The sequence below is a fragment of the Physeter macrocephalus genome, chromosome 20 (assembly GCF_002837175.3).
Source record: "Physeter macrocephalus isolate SW-GA chromosome 20, ASM283717v5, whole genome shotgun sequence".
NCBI classification, from domain to species: domain Eukaryota; kingdom Metazoa; phylum Chordata; class Mammalia; order Artiodactyla; family Physeteridae; genus Physeter; species Physeter macrocephalus.
The window spans coordinates 115628385-115643979 of record NC_041233.1 but is presented as its reverse complement, the minus strand read 5'-3'; the positions used below and the strand labels follow the sequence as shown (position 1 = coordinate 115643979).

General features: G+C 39.8%; 1 long non-coding RNA gene across 5 annotated transcripts in view; it reads left to right on the top strand.

Annotated features, from left to right (window-relative positions):
- LOC102988496 (uncharacterized) overlaps positions 1 to 15243 on the top strand; it is a 132864-nt gene extending 117621 nt beyond the window's left edge. For 2 of the 5 annotated variants that reach the window (XR_008616160.1, XR_008616161.1), the window contains exon 5: positions 14255 to 15243. This is a non-coding gene — a long non-coding RNA (uncharacterized lncRNA). The remainder of the gene's footprint in view (positions 1 to 14254) is intronic. The other 3 variants (XR_008616159.1, XR_003677716.2, XR_003677719.2) reach the window with 3 other exon arrangements.
- The last annotated feature ends 352 nt before the right edge of the window (positions 15244 to 15595 follow it).

Here is a 15595-nt window from a genome sequence, read left to right as displayed (position 1 = left end):
TATGCTAACACGTATATATGGAATCTAAGAAAAAAAATGTCATGAAGAGACTAGGGGTAGGATGGGAATAAAACACAGACCTACTAGAGCATGGACTTGAGGATATGGGGAGGGGGAAGGGTAAGCTGTGACGAAGTGAGAGAGTGGCATGGACATATATACACTACCAAACGTAGGGTGGATAGCTAGTGGGAAGCAGCCGCATGGCACAGGGAGATCAGCTCGGTGCTTTGTGACTGCCTGGAGGGGTAGGATGGGGAGGGTGGGAGGGAAGCTCAAGAGGGAGGGGATATGGGGATGTATGTACAGGTATAGCTGGTTCTCTTTGTTGTGGAGCAGAAGCTGACACACCAGTGTGGGGCAGTTGTACTCCAATGGGGATGTTTAGAAAAAAAAAAAAAGGACCAATTCAGTGAAACCTTGTGAATACAATGTTAAAAAGTATAACTATGAATCATAAAATATAAATTTAGTATGAAAAGATAAGAATGTCAAATTATATTGAAGCTATGTGGAATTATGTTTATAGACAACAGGAAGAGAAAATAAAAATGTAAATATTGCTTGGAAAAAAAAGAGAGAAGACAGAAATAAATAAAATTATAAATGAAAGAGAAGACATTACAACTGATATCAATCACAGAAATATAGAGGATCATAAGACCATACTATGAACAATTATATGCCAACAAACTGTATAACCTAGAATAAATGGATAAATTCCAAGTAACTTACAACCTACCAAACTGAATCATGAAGAAACAGAATATCTGAACAGACCAAAATGAGAAAGGACATTGAATCAGTCATCAAAACACCTCCCAACAAAGAAAAGCCTAGGACCAGTTGGTTTGATAGATGACTTCTACCAAGCATTTAAATGATGAATGTCCATCCTTCTTAAACTCTTCCAAAAAATTCCAAACTCATTTTACAAGGCAACCATTACCCTGATACCAAAGCCAGATGAAGACACTACAAGAATTGAAAACTAAAGGCCAATACCCCTAGTGAACATAGATGCAAAAATCTTCAACAAAATACTAGCAGACTGAATTCAACAGCACATTAAAAGGATCATACATGATGATCAACTGGGATTTATCCCTGGGATGCAAAGATAGTTTAACATATGCAAATCAATAAATATGAAATACCACATTAACAAAAGTAAGTATAAAACTCATATGATCATCCCAATAGATATAGAAAGAGTATTTGACAAATTCAACATACTTTCATGATTTTTAAAACAAAGCTCTCAACAAATTAGGTATAGAAAGAACGTACCTCAACATAATTAAGGCCATATATGACAAACCCACAGCTGACATCGTACTCAACAACAAAGCTGAAAGCGTTTCCTCTAAGGTCAGTAAGTAACAAGACAAAGATGCTCACTCTCTTCAGGTCTATTCAACATAGTGCTGGAAGTGTTAGCCAGAGCAATTAGGCAAGAGAAAGAAATAAAAATCAGGTCAAATTGGAAAGGAAGAATTAAAATTGTCTCTGCAGATGACATGATCTTGTACATAGAAAACAAAAAATACTCTACCAAAAAAGCTGATAGAACTAAGAAATGAATTCAGTAAAGTTGCAGGATACAAAATCAACATACAAAAATCGGTTGCATTTCTATACACTAACATCAAACTATCAGAAATAAAAGCTAAAAAAAAAATTCCATTAAAATAGCATCAAAAAGAATAAAATACTTAGGAATATATTTAACCAAGAAGGTAAAAGATCTGTACACTCAAAACTGTGAAACACTGAAGATAGAAATTAAAAACACAAATAAATGGAAAGTTATCCCATGCTCATGGATTGGAAGAATTAATATTGTTAAAATGCCCATAATACCCAAAGTGGTCTATAGATTAATGCAATCGCCATCAAAATTCCAATGGCATTTTCACAGAAATATAAAAAAATTCTAAAATTCATATGGAACCAAAAAAGATTCCAAATATTCAAAGCCATCTTGAATAAAAACAAAGCTGTAGGCAAAACACTTCATGATTTCAAATTATATTACAAATCTATACTGATAAAAACAGTATGGTTCTGACATTAAAACAGACATGTAGACCAATGGGACAGATCAGAGAGCCTAGAAATAAATCCAGACATATATGGTCAACTGATCTTTGACAAGGGTGCTAAGAACACACAGTGGGGGAAAGATAGTCTCTTTAATAAACAGTGTTGAGAAACTGGATGTCCACATGCAGAAAAATGAGATTAGACCCTTATCTCACACCATATACAAAAATGAACTCAAAATGGATTGAAGACGTAAATGTAAGACCTGCAACGATAAAACTACTAGAAGAAAACATAGGAGAAAATCTTCTTGACTGTTGTGCATGATTATTTTTTGGACATGACATCAAAAGTAAAAACAGACAAGTGGGATTACATCAAACTAAAAAGCTTCTGCACAGCAAAGGAAACAACAAATTCACTGGATGCAAGATTTACATGGTCAAGAATCTTGTCTCATAACAGCTATATCCCAAGAAAACCCTTTAATCTTTAAACTTTTATTTATTAAAGGATATACCGTCCCTCCAGTTCATTTTTCTGAAATGTAACTTTCACCTGTTGACTACTTTCCTTTTCCTCTCTAGACAGAAGTTGCAAACTTACCCACATCCTGCAAAAGCTCAGTGTTTTCCCTTATGCTCTGCCATTTTCAGCACACTGGGTCAATAACACTTCATTGAAGCACTCCTAGATTTCTTTTGTGCTCTGACTCCTGATTTATCATTTTCCTTTCCTACAATCCTTCTTGGTGATTTTCACATCCATGTGAATGAACCATACAAACCTTGATGTCATACTTTCTTGTCCTCCTCTACATGAGTCGCCATCACTTCTATAACCCTCACATGTCACACGGTATATCATGTCATCTTCTTCAGTGTCTCCATCTACAATGGCATATTCTGAAATTACACTCCTTTAAAATAACTTCCTTTCCTAATTCTTAGACCCCCCTTGCTCCCTCTAAAGATGCTCTTAAACCTCCCACAACCATAAGTTCTTCAATGCTTTCCTGTTCTCTCAAGAGATCGACCTCTAGTCATCACTCCATTCTTTTTCAGCCTAGAAGCCATAGCCCATTATTTCAAATACACACATAAATAATTCTTGAATGAGCCATAATATTTCAATATGATCAAATCAACATTTCACCATATTGTTTATCTGAAATAATTTTTTTTCTTTATATGGCAAATACCACTTGCCTTCGAAGTTTAATCAACTCATGAAAAGTATTATTTGACTGTAGGTATACGATCTTTTAAAAGTTTAGTTCTAACTAAATTTTGACTAGTGAGTCTAAGATGTCAGAAGAAAAGTCTAAAATAAACTGTTGCCTTTGTATTTGTCTTTCTATTTAACTTTTGTGAATTTTGTGAATTTTTAGGGGTAATGTAATATATTTGACTGTAAATATAATCTAGCATTCTGTTCTTTTATTTTTCTCTGTTCTTTTATATGAAGAACAAGTTGAACAGCATAATCACAGAACTGAAATCAGAAATTTTTTTTAAGGCATGATAAGAAACTTACCCCCAGGGTTGGGTGAATTCATCTGGGATATGAAAACAACCCTAAGTGGACTCCATCTTAAAGCAAAAGCATCAGCTTTTATCAATGTTTATTGGGTATGTCCTTGGGTGAAGTGGCGATCAGATCTTAATCTTGGCACATTTGTAGGTTATATCTTATGTTATTCATATAAATTTATGGCATCAATGGTTTTCATTTACGAGTGAGAGAAAATGTGTATGAATATAACATTTCAGAGGAGACGGGTCACGCTAGAAACTAAAATAAAGGATTGAAGTTTCCCCTTTTGGTTGGGGGTACTGTAAATTAGATTATTCACATGGAGTATTAGGTCACATGAGCAAACCTAATTTAAAGATTACAGAAAACTAATACAGCTCTATTTTTGGTAGGTGAACAAAAACACTGAAACAAATTCTGCTAAAAGGATTTGATAAATTAACTAAAGCTGATTTGAGGATTACAAAACCTCAAGACTGCTGAATTTCACAAACAGCTTTAAACAAAATATAACCTAACCTTTAAAGTTTTAGTAATAACAGTTTTCAGCACAGTTTTGGCCAAAATATCACTTTTTCTTATTCAGTTAAATAATCAAAATTAAGACGTGACTCCCGGTAGGCCGTGCATTGCTGTTATGTATGCTTAATGTAATCTGCGTTTGCTCTTTGGATTTTATTTTATTTTTTGGCGGGGGGGGGCGGGTTATGCGGGCCTCTCACTGTTGCGGCCCCTCCCGTTGCGGAGCACAGGCTCCGGACGCGCAGGCTCAGCGGCCACGGCTCACGGGCCCAGCCGCTCCGCGGCACGTGGGATCCTCCCGGACCGGGGCGCGAACCCGCGTCCCCTGCATCGGCAGGCGGACTCTCAACCGCTGCGCCACCAGGGAAGCCCTGCTCTTTGGATTTTATATGTTATAGCATCCAAAGGGGACGATATAGCTTATTTTTGCTCTAAGAAAATCGTGTGAAATTAGATCTCTAGAATCGTGACTAATCAATTCACCATCACAGGGACATATAAACGGCAGAAGTAATATCGCATGTGGGCATCTTTCATAGTGACTAAGTGGACATAGCCAAGTTAATTAACCTGTCTGTGTCTCATATGTAAAATATACACACTCTTTTTTCTATTCTTTCCCATTATGGTTTATCAACTGCTTTTAATATGACAGCCACTGGCTATTTCTAAATTCTAAACTGGTTAAGTCTTCCTTAAGTTTTATTCAAGTCACATACCCATAAGACTTTGTAAACCGTACCTGCAAACTGGTCTTGCTGGAAAAGTAAGGGGATATGATTACTAAGGGGATTACTAAGAAATTACTTCATATAATAACTAGCTTTGGGTCATAGCTATAGCACCGATGAGAAGAAAGATACTCAGAAGTCTGTCTGGCAGAAGGAAAATTGTAAAGGTGTAGCAGAGCCCTATTAGGATGGCTGTAATAGAGTTTTCATTGTCTCTACTCTGAACAAGAAGTACAAAAATATATTACAAGAGTTTATTCACAACACTACAGATGAGGTCGGGCGCGTTCAGGGTGGTATGGCCATAGACTTCCCAACACCACAATATTTAGTCTATAAGATTAATTCAGTTAAAGAATAATGGACTTCATAAAGAAGCCAACTAACTACTTAGGACAATTCAGTCAAAATTGCTAAACCAGTCTTTCCACCTTGTCGGCCACAATCATGCATGTAAATGCATAGTGTACGCATGTGTTGACATTACGCATGTTTACTATTTGAAGCACATAGATTTAGGCTTCTAATTAGATCGATCTCGGTGAGAAATTTCACATGTAGAAATTTTTTTAAATCATTCTAGGATATACCAAGATTTCTGAAATACAGTGTTCTAAAAATCAAAACATGGTCTTTAAAAACAGTAGCACTACACTGACTGCCAAAATGTTCATGTTATGATACACACCCTTAGGGAAATAGTTGGACCAGCCTTACACTCTTATACTAATCCATTGAATCCACTCGTAATTGTTGAATAAACAACTTAGCTTTACATTAGACATGGGAAGTGGGGAAAGTAACAGATACTTGGAAAGACTGGGAAATTTTTTTACAGAATTATTACAAGAAAGGGTCTGAGCTAAGGATGAAATAGAGTACACAGGACCCATGTGAATTATAAAAATTGTGTAACTGCATGAAATGGTTAGTTGACTTACAGCCTTTTATATTTATATCTTTTTTCCCTGCATACTGCTTAGCTCACTAACTTGCACTTAAAGTACCTAAAACACCCTCAGAAATATCTGAGGAAGATGTTATATCAAGAAATGCATTCTTGTGTACTTAGAGCAAGTCCACGGTAAGAATTACGTGGAATTTTTTTTTAATCTACTTCCCTATGGGAAAGGATAAAACTCCAAACAGCCATAAACATGGAAGTTCATCCTCAGGATACCATCCGAATTGGGGGATTACAATCGAAAGAAGCCGTGCATTAGGAGATAACACTCAGGCAGCAAAATAAACACGGCACACTTTCCTTGGAGCCACTGGCTCAAAGGGGATGCACCCTCCGTCTGAGCTGACGCCTTTGTTTCCCTGCTAGGGGAAGGCTGATTTCTGGAGTACAGCCACTACCCTCAACATTTAGAATTGCTTGGGTCCCCTCCACAAGAGTTGCTGCTCATTCAAGTGATCTTTCATTATCAAAGTGACCAATTGTCACATGAGCCAGGAAGCCACCTGATATTTCCACGTTTAAAGCGCCCAGGGTCCTCACACCCAGCAGTGTCAGGCACGGCACAGATGTTCAGTCATTGTCTTTTACAGATGGCTAATTGGTTGTTGAGGATGTAGAGGCAACATCCAAAAGAGTTCTGTGCTTTGTATGCCAGTCTCAAAAATAGCAATTGATTAGAAAGCTGAATCTGTCATAGAGATGGGATTCATATTTAGGACAGGATATCTTGTTTCTAGATAACATCATGTGTGTAGCTCCTTATTATATCTACTCCCCGTATCAAAGTAAATTTAAGCAGTATGCTTACCTTATGGTTGTTATTGTATGTTACCAACTATTCTCAATACAGAATTCCATAAAGTCTGTGCACAGAAGATTTGCATAACCGGTACTCTTTCCTGGACCCTGTGTCTCCCAGTCTATGACCTCCTAAGGACTGAAGAAAGACATTACCCTGTCCTCCAGCCGAGCCCACACTAACCCTTCCCAACGATGCTCCAGATATACCAGCTCCAAAACCCCTGTCTTAAAGGCTCTAAACCCGCTTCAGGGATTCATCTGGACCCCGCAAGGGTCAATATGCCATTGGTATCTACACTCCTAGGTCCTGGGGGTGGTCAAGGGCCATCTGTTTGTTGGATGTGTAACGTTTGGATGGAGCTTGGAAATGCATCTGGGCCGAAGTATCCGTACCGAGGCCTCTCAGGTGGGGGACAGAGCTGAAGATGAGAAAAGAAATGCCCAGTCACTAGCCAGAGGCCAGCTCGAACTCCTGCCGATGATCTCCGTCATAGAGCTTGCGATGGTCCGAGACATCTAAATTCAAACTTGCATGTCCAAGTTATGATAAAGGTAAATTTGTTGAGACAGGAGAATAGAACATATTTGATGTAACACGCTATTAGCTTAATTTATAATTTCTAGATATTTAGCCAAATATTATGTGGGCCTACCTCTGTACTTTTGCCCCAGACCCTGCCAATGTTAGAGTCAGGCCTGCAAGCAGTAATATGCCTACAGCTAAACCAGAGTCGCTTCTCTCTTCTTAAAAGAATCAAGTTGCTTAGTAAGACCGTGAGAGAGTAGTGATGCATTAATAGGAAAACGGCAGGTAGATCTGTATCCTACTTGATGGTAGATCTAGCCAATGTAGAAGGGCAGCCTTGCTCCTATGTCTTTGTAAGCACTAGGAAATGACTAACATGAGAAGATAATTTTTCAAAACTCTACTTTTTAGCATGACAACTATCATATTTATCAGGAAATAAATGTCTTCAGTGCTATGCTTCTTCCTAACAAGATCCATATGCAGAAAGGTTAGCCACAGAAAGAAGAAATCTACTTGTCAGGGTCCAGGTTCTCAGAAGGAAAGCCTGCTTTCATTTTGTAGCGCAAGGAAATTTTCCCTTTATCATCCGTAGAAATGCTTGTTAGCAAGGTTGCACTTGCAGAGATTCCTGGTGGAAAACCCTGGTAAACAGAGACTGCAGCTGCGTTTCCACACCAATAAGGAAAAGCCACTTGCCAGTGTAAACTGGGGCTACATTGTTTTAAAGCAGGGGCAGCCTCTCTTATCAGAAACGGACAAGGGAAAAAGGAAAATGGGAAATCTCAAAAGCCCACCTCTGTTGAGCAACGCAAATGCCATATCAGTTTGGTTCGTGCTGTAAGGATGGACATTCTGACTTATAATAAATCTGAGGGGTGCTTTTGCTCTTTAAAAAAAAAGGAAAAGGAACTGTGGGACCTGGTAGGAAAGGAAACTGCCTGTGAGTCCAATCTGCACAGAAATCCATTTCACACGGCCATAATTCAAGGAAATGGGGCGGTAGGTAATGACGTGGACATTCATTTTGCTTTATAAATTTGAACTTTCTTCTTGGCTACTATAATATTTTTTGGAAACAGCTGGGATTTTTTTCCCCTCTCATCTCCCTCGACAAGCACTTTTGCTAAACATGGGAACCTGTGAAACCTAGATTCACACTGTGACTCATTACTATTGTTTCCTTTAACTTTCCTCACCATCTCGTCCTGCATCGTTTCCCTTTTCTCAAGAATAAAAAGCAGTAATGAGAAAAATCAGTACTTTAAAACGTACACTAAACACATAGTGAGAAATAGACTAAGGTAAATTCACTAATTTTGCTTTGACTTTTCCACTAGCGCATATTTTGAAATTCATACATAACTGATGTTCAAGTACAGAATTACATTATTCACACAATAAAATGATTAATACATTTTCATTTTTTTCCCCCTCTCGTAGGGCTTGGGAAAGGGACTGTAGATTTTTCTCTTATTTCTACTCTTACTGAAGGTATATGCTTGGGTCTTTTGTATATCTGCTATGAAGAAAACAGTTGACTATTTTTTAAATCACAATGGCAGTGATAGCATTGGTACATTAAAAAATATGTCCAGAACTTGAAAAGACGGGTAGCCCCCTATAACTTGTTTATTTGACTCCCAAATTGTGACAGCTTTGACTTTAAGAATCAATAAACAAACAGTGATGCTTGGGTTAACTTTTAAAATATAGACACCTATACCTTACTGGCACCTCGTAAGAAAGGAAAAAATGTGTCACTTTAAGTCATATGATGGAAAAGCGGGAACCAAAGTGTCATGCTAGTTGTCGGATCAGAGCCTCTCTGACAGAAGGATGAGGCCCACGAGGGCACGTAGATACACAAGGTCGTGGTGAGGAGGAGGACCCGGGAGCCCCTGCCAGCTCCTCCCCGGGGGCCACGCTCAGCCTCTAGGCATCTCAGCAGCAAGCCTCCGGAGCGTCGACCTGTGTCCGTGAGCAGCTGTGCTTTATCTCCTTTTATTTTGTGCATAGTTAGCAAGGTGTGTCCTGAAGTAATTGCTTCGTAACTTTATGCTTTGTTGGCTTAGGAAAAGTTTCACAGGAACACTCTGCTTTCGGAGAGCGGAGGGATCCTGTAATCCCCAAATGACGTGATGGGTGGCCCGAAATGGGATGATAGTAAAGAGTCCACTTCTGACTAAAAATCTATCTATACTCTTTCAAGCGCAGGTGAATTTAGAAGAGATCCCAGTTCTAATTGCCATTCTTGTTTAGAGCAAATGTCCTACCTTCTCAGTCACCAGAAATATACATTGTATTTGCAAAACACTTGGAAAAAGCATATGAATATACAAAATTTTGTTTTCAGTTCCTTAAACAATGATCGTTGTAGTATTTCAAATGAAAAATAACTTTCGCATTTACATACAATACACTAAAAACCCATATTTCATGGCGTGGACTCATTTGAACAAAACTTTCATATCACTAGCATTTGTAATGTAACTTCAAAAGTCAAGAGACCTCTAAATTATTGTATTTTAAAAATAGTCCTGAAAAATAATAAACTATAGGGACCTAGTGTCTCCCACAACTGGAACATTGATTGAATACCTGACATCTCTTTAAAAGTAGTGATGTGGGAACCTGGGAAGGAGGGGGTTTACTTACCTCTATTGTACGTCTCTGGCACTGAATATTCAAGTTCATGCAAAAAGCAGTGTGCTTACTTCACTGGGCATTGATACCATGATAGCAGTGGTGACTTTTCATGGGAATATTGCTGCAGAGCAACTGCCAGAAAAGCTCATCAATCGGTGTTTCTCAAATGCTAGCAGCTCATTAGTACAGTGTCCCCCCGGAGAGCATGCATCTCCCCCTCCCCTGCTTCATCCTGCAATTTGCATCTTGTCCTGGACCGACCTCATTTCCACAATCTTTTCTTTGTTGTGATCTGTTCACCTTCCCACCTGGTCTACAGGTTAGAGAACTGAGTACTTGGTCACTTCTAAAGTGGACAAAGTGTGGGACTTCCCTGGTGGCGCAGTGGTTAAGAACCCACCTGCCTGTGCAGGGGACATGGGTTCGAGCCCTGGTCCGGGAAGATCCCACATGCCACGGAGCGGCTAAGCCCGTGCACCACAACTACTGAGCCTGTGCTCTAGAGCCCGCGAGCCACAACTACTGAGCCCACGTGCCACAACTACTGAAGCCCCTGCGCCTAGAGCCCGTGCTCTGCTGCAACGAGAAGCCACCATAATGAGAAGCCCGCGCACCGCAACGAAGAGCAGCCCCCGCTCGCTGCAACTAGAGAAAGCCCGGCGCAGCAACGAAGACCCAACGCAGCCAAAAATTAAATAAATAAATAAAGTGAACGAAGTGTGAATCAAGGAGAGACAAGAGTGGTGTTCTCGTAACTACCGATGTATGCATTAGTAACGAAACATTTAGGGTATCATTGGGGTCCATGAGGAAACCACCTAGTATAAAAACGTCTTTTGAAATCTATTCTGGATACTACTGTTATGTTGTAAAACTTTGCATATCAGGTTTTCAAAGTTTAATAATAGCTTATTTTCCTACTCAGATTACTAAGCCGTACTGTTTTTTCCATAAAGCTATTCAATTGTTGCTGGGTATCCAACTCGGTTCTTCTTTCCTGAACTTTATTAGTTTGGCATTTCGTTCTCACTGATTGTTTCCGTGTTCCTGACGAATAGCTGCCGTTTGACATACGTACTTTAAAACTGGCTTTTTGTGTTCAAAAGCCGCATAAATTATAGCAGAAGCCCAAAATTTCTAAATAAGTAAAATGGAGAGAAATTGGGTGTTTTTTGTTTTTCTGATCGCAAATGGCCTGTAGACAAGGATCTCTGTCAGGGACAAAAGCAGGTTAAGCTGAGATCCCCTGGGAAGCATTCGACCTCAGAGTCCATCAGGAAGAGCCACCAGCTAGGAACATAGATGCCTACATTGAAGTATAGCATCCAGTCCAACTGTTTCAACAAGCTAATTGAAAGTACAGGAGTCAAAAACAGGCTTGCAGAGAGATGACCCATTCTCCCATAATAAATTCAGCATTTGCTGACAAAGAAAGGCTGGTAATGTTGCTCCCTTTAATGATACTCTGAGGGTCAACAGCTAATCCCCATTAAAAGGAGAAAAAGTATCAACAGATTGAAAACACGAGGACAGTCTGAGAAACATCTAAGGGTACATAGACTCTTGCTTGCAGTGTATAATTGAAAACACAAGAACAGTCTGAGAAACATCTAAGGGTACATAGACTCTTGCTTGCAGTATACATATTTTTTAAAGAGGCACTTCCTCACTTTTAGAAACTAAAGAAAACTTACCTTGTATAAGTTAAGCTTGTTTTTATAAAATCTGCCCCAGCTAACAAGCCCGAAGACGGCACCAATGGCTGCATATAACGATTATTTGTTATTGCAACAGGAATGATGAAAAAGCACATTATTTCACACATCTGCACAAATATACACCATAAACCGCATGACATCTTTTTATTCAAAACTAGAGTGAAATCACAACCTTACATCAGCATCAACGAGGGATTTGTCCTTTCGCATGAAAAACTACAAGTTATTTTACCACAAGTGCAAATTTAAATTCCCTGCATGTCTTCTCTGTTTTCTCACTTATTTCCCAGTTACACATTCTGGAAACTGAGATGGAGACTGGTTTTTAATTAAATGAGAAAATAAAAATTCCTCATTGCTTGAGTACAGTGAATCCTCGAGTCCCCGATAGGCTAACGGGGAGAATGATTAGCGTTACCGTTCAACAAACATAGCACTTTGACATCATAACTGAAGATGATTTCTCTTCAGCTGGTCCCAGGCAGGTGAGACTAAACGTGGACTAACTAAAGAGAATGAGTGACACCTGCTGGATGAAAAGAGAAATGAAAAGAAAAAAATTCAAATATGTAAATGCTCACATTTCACCATCCTAGAACCCACTGATGTCTGCAATCTGTTAACGGCATAACAAAGTTGGTATAAATCCTCGGGAACAAAAGGGTAATGGGGTGTGATGGGAGGAGTACAACGTGTAGGTTGTAGTATTGTGGGTCCAATCGAGGGAGCTTCAGCCCCAGAGTAGCCATACGACCTCTATAAATACTGGGTTTCTGTTGCCTGTGATTTTCTGCGTCTTACTGTCGATCTCTGTAATCTGTGGCTTTCCATCAGCTTGACTCTGGCTGGGTCTTGCTTGCAAGCAAGCACATGAGCTTTGCAAACCTAGGACCGAGAAATTCACCCAAACCAGTCATTAGAAGGATCAAAACAAAACTCAGCCCCCAAATGGACAGACACATGGCATCAGACATTGCTCATTCGTCCCTTAAGTTGGGCTTTCTTTTTTCAGTGTTAAAAGCTATTTCTTAATGAGGTAACAGGATAACTCTTTATTAAGAGCCTATCCTGTTATTTCATTGAGGCTGTCCTGCGCCTCCCTGATGTAGGTGTTCTTGACTCCTTTTATAGAGAAGCTGAGTGTCAGAGGTTACACAGGCCGGAAGGGAAGGATCGGCCACTCACTCTTAGTTCTACCTGACCCCGGCTCTGCGCTTTTCACCCTACAAGCTGATTCTGGGGACGTGGTATTTTCATATCTTCCAGTGCCAGTGCCATCTCATGCCACTTTTGAGCTGTACAGCCTCTATTAAAGACACCAGATAATTGTCCGTACACACCGAGCGAAGACCTTGATTCTTTACTCGTAACGTGGTGCTGCTTTTGGACGTTGTCTGTAAGCAACTGCTTTGTGAAGCCCTGCAGGTCAGTTAGGGTGCACTCAGCATCTCAACTTTCTTTCTCAAGAGCCTTGTTAAATATGGTCTGGATCGTCAGTTTCTTTACCTTTACAGTGATGGACATGGATTAGGTAATTGCTAAGAGCTCCTCCAGCTGTGTATACACAGAAACTAAACGCAGACCGAGTTGCTGGTTTCCTTCTTGGTCTGTAATCACCCACTCTCAAGAGTCAGTACATATACATTGTACTCCTCATTACGTCGTTGAAAGAAGTGCTTTTTACCTTTTAGAATTTTTATTTTTGTTTACAGTATCTCATGACAACTCAAGTGAAACTACGTACTCAAAGGTAGTCTATTTTTACTCACAAACAAGGCCACTCAAGATATTTTCTTGCCCGATTAAAAAATGGAAACAGTGTAGCCCCTATTCTTTCAGTCATCTGAAAATGAAAACTTTATTTCTCCCAAAAAGGAAAATAGCTATGATCAAAATTCACGACACATGTACAAATGACCCCAAAACTATATTTTTTACTAAAAAGATCCTTTCTATGAATTACAGGAAAAACATCAGATAATAGCATACCAGCTCCTTAAGTAGTTGACAGGGTTTTCAAATTTCCTGAGGTTACAATTGTTATTATTTTACTTCCAAAATGAATAAAAGTGATCTTAATATTGTTTTAAATATTAATGTAGAAGGGGAAAGTAACGCAATATAAATGACTTCTACAATTAGTCACATTCTTGCGTTAAGATACAGCAGGTCGAATCTTGAACTCAATAGCACCATCTAGTGGAGATAAACCAGAAATGCTTGTTTTCTTTGGCTGTTCGTCTCAGTGCCCAGCAACAGCTAATCCAGCCTCGCCTTCAGGGTGGTGGGAGCCTCCCTGCAATAGGCACTTCTTAGCAACAAAAATGTTATTTGCTTGAGAATAACTTAAAGTCCCATTTATGAAATATACCGAACAATTTACCTTACTATTATAAAAATGTAAGTATCTAATTATGAGCTTATTCTTAACAACCTATCTCACATCATAAAAGATGCGGATAAATGATCTTATAAGGAGTTGAATGCTATGTGCGTGTGTGTGTGTGTGTGTGTGTGTGTGTGTGTGTTTAAATTACTCATTCACTCATTTATTAACAGACATACTTCATTTGTAGTTTCTTTTATTTTCTACTTCTGCAATCTTGCATAACTCCCGTGCTCTGTTTACACTTCTGTGACAGACGTTAAACTGAACCCCATGTTACACCAACTTCCTCTTTCTTGCTCTTGTTACTACTGTTGCTTCCTGAATTATCCAGGCATGATTCACTATGTTCCTTTTTCCCCCTCTTATTTCCAGCTCAGATATCCTAGAAGCCTGTGCTGACATTGAGACTCTAGCAGCGTAGGTCACAGAATCTGATTGCAAAACCTAGAGCCCCTGCCACCTCCTTGGACCCTGTTGGATCACAAGCAAAAAATAAATATGCATTGTTATTAAGCCACTGAAATTCTGGGATTGTCTGTGCTTGAAGCATAACCCAGCCAATCTTGAGGGAAACAAATGATTAGCTCAATGTAAAACAGACAAGGCAGCTCATAAATCCACTCACCTGGATGAACAAAGAGATGTCTTAATAGGCTGAAAGCAACTACAGAAGGTCTTGCCCATCTCTCTGTGTTCTGGAATTCCCACTTTCCCTGGGACACCGTAGATGTCGTATGTGACATGAGACCTGCTGGCACATCCATGGAACAAAGGTCTCCGAGTCAATGCATATTTACCTCTCTGACCTCAGATTCCTCCCATGCTTCATCACATTTCTGCTTGATAATTAAGACAAATAATCTCTGTCAAAAGAGTAAACTTCCTCTTAGCTTGTGTGTCTAATGGCAGACACTCTCAAAGGAGCCAGGCTGCTGTTTCAACTTTCAGGTCAGTGGAGCCATTTTTGTTTCCCTTGGAAAGCAAGGTCTTTAGAGTAGCATAGGCCAAGTCACGAGAAGAGAGGTGACAAGGACAAAAAGTGCCAGTTGGTCATAAGGTGTTAAAAAATGCCACCTCTGATTTGGCCAGTGGGGAGATCCTCATGGTTGAGCCCACGGAGAGCTGCTATCCCTGCTAACACGGTCACTCGGTCCTGGACTCAGTGAACAGGAACCAGAGGAGGTAAAGACAGAAGCTAACATCTACAGGACAAGCCATCTTCTCCACTTGGTTTTTAAGAGCTGCCTCTTCAGGGAGAGCCCTCTGGTGAGCACTTCCCTGAGTGACTAATGTTCTCACATCCTGGGCCCATTCCTAGATATCCTGTCCTGTACCCTTCCCCAAGCTTACCTGTCTCCAAAGTTACTTCTTCCAAGTGCTGACCAGTCACCCAAACTACAAGCAATTCCCAAGAACTGGTGTCGCTCCATACTTCTTGCAATCTCTCTTTCCAGGAAAAGTGAATCCTAAGACATACTACTTAGACAACCGGTCACTGAGATTTCCTTCTCCAGTATCCTGAGGGTCACCTCCAAGTACTACAGTTCTACAGTCCATCACCCCTGCCTAATGCAGGATGTCACGGGGAGCCATCTATAAGCCAAACTCAGTTTTTTTCTTCTTCAGATAACGCCATGTCAGGTCGCAGATGTGGATTGAGAAAGGGACAGATGGCAATGAGTTTACCAGTTCATTCAGGGCTTGTCTGATCCC